Genomic DNA, 7,424 nt, shown 5'->3' with positions numbered 1-7,424 from the left:
TCATGGCTGTGAAACTAATTCATAAATAAATAAACTGGCAAAATATCTGTATAACATGAATCTATTTCTTCCTTCCATACGAACACAGAGAGAGAGAGAGAGAGAGAGAGAGAGAGAGAGAGAGAGAGAGAGAGAGAGAGAGAGAGAGAGAGAGAGAGAGAGAGAGAGAGAAAGGTAAAAATTCTCGAATAGATTGTTATGGGCGTCAGAACAGGCTGAAAACCCTGACTGTTTAAATTATTTGTTTACGAAGCAGGTTCGATTTGCCTGCTGGACAAAAAAATGTGTTCATTGCCTGCTCCCCTTGGGGGTCCGTTTTAGGCCCAACCAAACATCTTTGGGGCAGCCGATTTTAGTTAACATTTAAGTACGCCCAATAGAAAATTGCTGTAAGGCGTTGAGGTATTGATATAATACATATGACATACCTGTTTCAGATTTCTCAAACTACAATCGCAAGAAAATATTTAAGTCGAAAGTTTAGCAGCCAAACTTTGACAATAAATTAAGACTATTCACTGTGTCCTGGAGGTAAATTTAAATTCTTTTCAGTGACTCACTCAAGGCATCTAAATTAGAAAATGGCCATGCTGCGAATGAGGTAAATGAAATAACATTAAATGGGGCTAGGTCATATCTATACATATTTTATTAATGGTTCGCTTCTATCACTCTGATACCTGTATTCATTACCATACATATCATTAACAGCCTCCAAATTACCCCCTCTGATGATTCTATCTTAAGCTTTTTCTAAGTCCATCTTTCCCCTTCACTTTCAAACTTCCCATGTTTCGAAACCCTTGCCCTTGATCTCGTTGTTTTATATATATTTATATAATATATCTATATATATATATATATATAACTAATATATATATATATTATATATATGTGTGTGTGGTGTGTGTTGTGTGTGTGTGTGTGTGGTATATATATAGGTAGCCGTGTCGGTTGAGCCAATAAAATAACTTTAAGTCTAACAATCTAACAAGAATGGTGGACCACAATAGAAAATATTTTCATGTCAAAGATTGCTTCTTTATGGCTTATGGCAGCCTGCATCAGGTTAGGTAGGTGATGGCCTTGTTAGGTTGGACCCAGCATCCTAGCTTATGCCAGCTTAGTTTAGGGAAGGTAAGGCTATGATGCTTTCTTGTATTTCACTTCATGACTTAAGGGGCCCAATATTGTTTAGGTTAGGCGGTGGGAAGGGCGGGGGTGGGGGGTTGGTGGTTGACGATCCACCACCACCCAGGTCATGTAAGACTAGCTTATCACTTAAAAGTCAATAGGTTAGGGTTTGTGAAATAAGGTGTAAGTTTGGATACATCCATGTAAGCATATTTCACTCGTTTTTGTAGCTATTCCATGACAAAAACTCTATGTAGGCCCCCTTTATTTTAAGACTTATAAGATGACTGGAAATCGGTTAATCATACATTTCTGACAACAGAGTGTCAATTTCGTCAAAATCTCAGCACTGAAATTTGTATTCAGTTGGAGGCTTGAAAGCAACCTCAGCCACTGTGGAGCTATCTTTGAAAGTATTGATTTCTGATAGAAATCAATACTTATATAGATAGCTTCCCGTCAGATCTAACAGTGGATGAAGGTTGCTTCCAAACTTTCAACTGAACATAAATTTCAGTGCCGAGAATTTTACGAAATAGCTACTATACTCGGTTTTTTTCCATCTGTCCATCCGCCTGTGGTGTTTGCGTATGGTAACATTGCGTCCGGGGCTTTAGATAGTTACATTCAGCTTACATTCAACAATAATAACAATATCCTATTTCGAATATTAACGGTGTAATTCGCATACAGTAAATTATTAAAACACTTTTCAGTTGCAAATGTACACCCAGATATCCTTTTATTTACCTAAAACTTACACATAGCGTAACTATTTAAAGCCCGTGTAAGCCTTGATCGAACGGTGGACTCGCTCCACCATGCCGTTAGCTGCTGGGTTGTAGGCGGTGGTGGCATGTAGCGACGTTCCCATTAGGCGGGCCAGGGCAGTCCACAACTCCGACAGGAAAACTGGTCCGCGGTCTGTCGTGATTTCGTCTGGCACTCCGAATCGACTGATCCAGCTGGCGAGGAGTGCTTCGGCACATGCTTTCGTGGTCGCCTCCGACATCGGCGTTGCCTCGGGCCATCTGGTGGAGCGATCGATTACCGTCAGGAGGTACCTGGCGCCTTCCGACGGGGCAGGGGGCCAACGACGTCTATGTGGATGTTGCCGAATCTTCGTTTCGGCTGCGGAAAATTTCCCCACGCCTGATTCCGTGTGCCGACTGATTTTGCTAGTTTGGCAAGGCACGCAGGTCCTGGCCCACTCGAGGGAGTCCTTCCGAATTCCATGCCAGACGAACTTCTCCGTCAGGAGGCGCACCGTCGTCCGGCCCGAGGGGTGCGAGAGTCCGTGTATGACGTCGAACACGGCTTTCCTTCGGGAGGCTGGGATCAGGGGGCGGCGGGCTGGCCCGCCCGTGCTGACCTGTCGCAGAAGGAGCGTCAGCCTGCGGGATGCCGAAAGGCACGTCTTCCCACTTGAGGGCGGTGATAGCAGTGCGGTTATGCGGCAGTTTCCGGGTCGGCAGCCTGTTCCCGGGCGAGGTCTTCGTAGTCGACCCCGAGACGCACGGCGTTGATTTCTATCCTCGATAGGGCGTCTGCCACGGGGTTCTTCTCGCCAGGCACGTACTGGATGGTGCAACCGAACTCTGCGATGGCTGCTAGGTGCCTCTGTTGTCTCGCTGACCAAGCGTCGCCCGCCTTGGTGAGGCGTGTACCAAAGGGTAGGTGGTCCGTCCTGATCGTAAAGGGGGAGCTCGAGGAGGTAGCGGGAAATGTCGCACTGCTTGGTACACTGCCAGGATTCGCGGTCGAACGTGCTGTACCTCGTCTCGGCGGCTGATAGTTTTTTGCTGTAGAAGGCGAGTGGCTGGGGCTCGCCCTGGACCACCTGCTCGAGGACAGCCCCGCAGGCGACGTTGCTGGCGTCGGTGGTGAGGCGTAAAGGTGCAGCAGGGTCTTGGTGGCATAATGTCGCCGCTCTGGCGAGTCCCTCTTCGTCTCGTTGAAAGCCTTCTCTGTTCGGCCTCCCACGTTAGGACCTTTGGTTTCCCTTCAGGACCTGTGTTAGAGGAGACATGGTGCGGGCGGCGGAGGGGATGAATCGGCGGGTAGTTAATTGACCATTCCGATGAACTCCTGCAGGGACTTGACCGTGGTTGGTGTTGGGAACTTCTGCACCACGCCTACCTTCGAGGCCATGGGGCGCACCGCCCGGTCGCGGAGATCTCGTGTCCGAGGAAGTCCACCTTCTCGGCGCCGAAGGTGCATTTGTCGAAACGGACGACCAGCCCGTTTTCCTGCAGGCGCTTCAGGACCGCTCGGACTTGTGATGTAGGTGCTCCTCCAAGGACCTGGAAAAAATCAAGATATCGTCGACGTAGCAGACGCAGAAGGACAGGTCCCCAGGATGCTGTCCATCAGGCGCTGGAAGGTGGCCCCTGGCATTCCTCAGGCCGAAGGTTGAGTAATGAACACGAAGGAGCCAAAAGGCGTGATGATGGCCAGTCCCATTTGGGGACATCCTCGGGTGCACTGGAACCTGGAAATAGGATTTTAAGAGGTCCATTTTTGTGAAGACCTTCGCCCCATGAAGGGCCCCTCTGTCAAATCCTGCATGTTTAGCAAGGGGTATTGGTCGGGGATTGTAACGAGATTGAGTCTTCTGTAGTCTCCGCAGGGCCTCCAGGTGCCGTCAGGTTTCTGTACCATGTGCAGGGGCGACGCCCAGGGCTCGATGCTTTCTTGCAGATGCCCATCCGTTCCATCTCCGAGAACGCCTGAATTGCCTCCTGTGGGCGGCCGGAGGGAGTGTCGGGAACTTCGCGTGTGTCTGGTGGCCTGGGGGTATTGTGGTGGAATAATACCGTGCTTGGGCGGGTTCCCTGCCGGCCCTGACGAAGTTCCGGCTTGAAGAGTCGTCGGAACTTCGCGTGTCGGGGGGCCTGTGGTGGCTATGTGGTGGAATATCCCGTGCTTGGGCGGCGTCCCCTGCCGCCTGACGAAGTTCCGGCTTGAAGACTTCGGGGAACTCCTGCAGGAGGTTGCCGTATTTGTGGGGGGGACCCGATTTGTGTTTCTTGAGAGACATAAAATACAAAATATAAAAGTACACAATATGTGGTTATATAAGCTTTATACACTGACGGAAAGCCCGCTGAATGCTTTCTCAGGGGGAAGTGAGAACAACGCGAATGATGAATTATGGTACAGAGAAAATTATGAATAAGCGTTGTCCTTACAAATACTCCCCCCCTAAGACAAAATAATTAGGTATGATTGTTGGCTGACTTCTTTGTACTTCGGGTAGTCACTCGCGGAAGCGAGCTGGACGGCGGAGGCGCCCCCGGGTGTGCGTGATGTTAGTTGTTGTGGTAGATTCCTCGGGGTTTTTCCGGGGACGGGATGCCTCCCCTGAGGTGATCCTCGGGGGGTCGACCGTCTTTCGAGGGCGGCCGCGGCTACGGCTAGGAGGTTTGGCGATCGAAGGAGTCGCTTTTTTCCGAGGAAGATTGAGGCCCCTCCCGTGGAATCCGCGTCTGCGAGGTCCTCGTCCATGATGAAGGCTGGTTTCAGGCGGTCGATTGTGACCCAGTCCTCGCGACCGTTGATGATAAGAGATATGCCTTGTCAGTGCGTCGTAGGACGCGGAAGGGACCGCGGTAGGGTCTCGTTAGGGGCGGGCGGCGGGCGTCGTCCCTGACGAAGACGTGCTTGCACGATATAGGGTTGGGCCTTCGGGAGGAAAACGTGTGGTTTCTCGGAGAGGTTTTGTTTGACGCAGGGCGTGAACTTCCCGGCGGATTCCGAAGCCTGGCGATGGAGACGTCAGCGTCGTCGGCATTGGTCGGGAAGAACTCGCCAGGGACTGTTAATGGCTCCCCGTATACCTTCTCCGCGGGTGATGCTTCGCCGTTTGCCCGCGGGGCAGTCCTGAGACCGAGGAGGACCCACGGTAGTTGGCTCTTCCAATTTTCGTCGTGCGCGCGCCATCATGGGAAACCTTGATCGAACGGTGGACTCTCTCCACACCATGCCGTTAGCTGCTGGGTTTGTAGGCGGTGGTGCATGTAGCGCCGTTCCCATTATGCGGGCCAGGGCAGTCCACAAACTCCGACAGGAAAACTGGTCCGCGGTCTGTCGTGATTTCGTCTGGCACTCCGAATCGACTGATCCAGCTGGCGAGGAGTGCTTCGGCACATGCTTTCGTGGTCGCCTCCGACATCGGCGTTGCCTCGGGCCATCTGGTGGAGCGATCGATTACCGTCAGGAGGTACCTGGCGCCTTCCGACGGGGGCAGGGGGCCACGACGTCTATTGGATGTGGCCGAATCTTCGTTTCGGCTGCGGAAAATTTCCCCCCACGCTGACTCCGTGTGCCGACTGATTTTGCTAGTTTGGCAAGGCACGAGGTCCTGGTCCACTCGAGGGAGTCCTTCCGAATTCCATGCCAGACGAATTTTCTTTTTCTTCCGTCAGGAGGCGCACCGCCGTCCGGTGGCCCGAGGGGTGCGAGAGTCCGTGTATGACGTCGAACACGGCTTTCCTTCGGGAGGCTGGGATCAGCGGGCGCGGGCGGCCCGTGCTGATGTCGCAGAGAGCGTCATGCCTGCGGGTCCGAAAGGCACGTCTTCCCACTTGAGGGCGGTGATAGCAGTGCGGTATGCGGCAGTTTCCGGGTCGGCAGCCCCTGTTCCCGGGCGAGGTCTTCGTAGTCGACCCCGAGACGCACGGCGTTGATTTCTATCCTCGATAGGGCGTCTGCCACGGGGTTCTTCTCGCCAGGCACGTACTGGATGGTGCAACCGAACTCTGCGATGGCTGCTAGGTGCCTCTGTTGTCTCGCTGACCAAGCGTCGCCCGCCTTGGTGAAGGCGTGTACCAAAGGGAGGTGGTCCGTCCTGATCGTAAAGGGGGAGCCCCTCGGGAGGTAGCGGAAATGTCGCACTGCTTGGTACACTGCCAGGAGTTCGCGGTCGAACGTGCTGTACCTCGTCTCGGCGGCTGATAGTTTTTTGCTGTAGAAGGCGAGTGGCTGGGGCTCGCCCTGGACCACCTGCTCGAGGACAGCCCCGCAGGCGACGTTGCTGGCGTCGGTGGTGAGGCGTAAAGGTGCAGCAGGGTCTTGGTGGCCATAATGTCGCCGCTCTGGCGAGGCCCTCTTCGTCTCGTTGAAAGCCTTCTCTTGTTCGGCTCCCACGTTAGGGCCTTTGGTTTCCCTTTTGTCAGGACCTGTGTTAGAGGAGACATGGTGCGGGCGGCGGAGGGGATGAATCGGCGGTAGTAATTGACCCATTCCGATGAAACTTCCTACAGGGACTTGACCGTGGTTGGTGTTGGGAACTTCTGCACCACGCCTACCTTCGAGGCCATGGGGCGCACGCCCGTCGCGGAGATCTCGTGTCCGAGGAAGTCCACCTTCTCGGCGCCGAAGGTGCATTTGTCGAAACGGACGACCAGCCCGTTTTCCTGCAGGCGCTTCAGGACCGCTCGGACGTGATGTAGGTGCTCCTCCAAGGACCTGGAAAAAATATCAAGATATCGTCGACGTAGCAGACGCCAGAAGGGCAGGTCCCCCAGGATGCTGTCCATCAGGCGCTGGAAGGTGGCCCCTGCATTCCTCAGGCCGAAGGTTGAGTAATGGAACACGAAGGAGCCAAAAGGCGTGATGATGGCAGTCTTGGGGACATCCTCGGGGTGCACTGGAACCTGGAAATAGGATTTTAGAGGTCCATTTTTGTGAAGACCTTCGCCCCATGAAGGGCCCCTGTCAAATCCTGCATGTTTGGCAAGGGGTATTGGTCGGGGATTGTAACGAGGTTGAGTCTTCTGTAGTCTCCGCAGGGCCTCCAGGTGCCGTCAGGTTTCTGTACCATGTGCAGGGGGCGACGCCCAAGGGCTCGATGCTTTCTTGCAGATGCCCATCCGTTCCATCTCCGAGAACGCCTGCTTCGCTCTGGAGGCGGCCTGGAGGGAGTCGTCGGAACTTCGCGTGTGTCGGGGGGGCCTGTGGTGGCTATGTGGTGGAATATCCCGTGCTTGGGCGGCGTCCCTGCCGCCTGACGAAGTTCCGGCTTGAAGACTTCGGGGAACTCCTGCAGGAGGTTGCCGTATTTGTGGGGGGCGATGGTACAAATTGTAGGGCGCCCGGGGCCTGCTGCTAGTGGAAGGGAAAGGCATGTCCCCGTGTCGAGGAGGCGTTTGCGGCCCACGTCCACCAGGAGGCCGTTCTGCGCCAGGAAATCTGCCCCCAGTAGCGGATCCTGACGTCCGCGATTGTGAATTCCCAGACGTAGTTTTCGCCCCAAGATGGATATCTCGAGGGGCTTCGTGCCGTAGGAA

The sequence above is a fragment of the Macrobrachium nipponense genome, chromosome 16 (genome assembly GCF_015104395.2).
Source record: "Macrobrachium nipponense isolate FS-2020 chromosome 16, ASM1510439v2, whole genome shotgun sequence".
Taxonomy (NCBI): Eukaryota; Metazoa; Arthropoda; class Malacostraca; order Decapoda; family Palaemonidae; genus Macrobrachium; species Macrobrachium nipponense.
The sequence above is the reverse complement of the archived record's forward strand: the minus strand, read 5'-3'. Positions refer to the sequence as shown.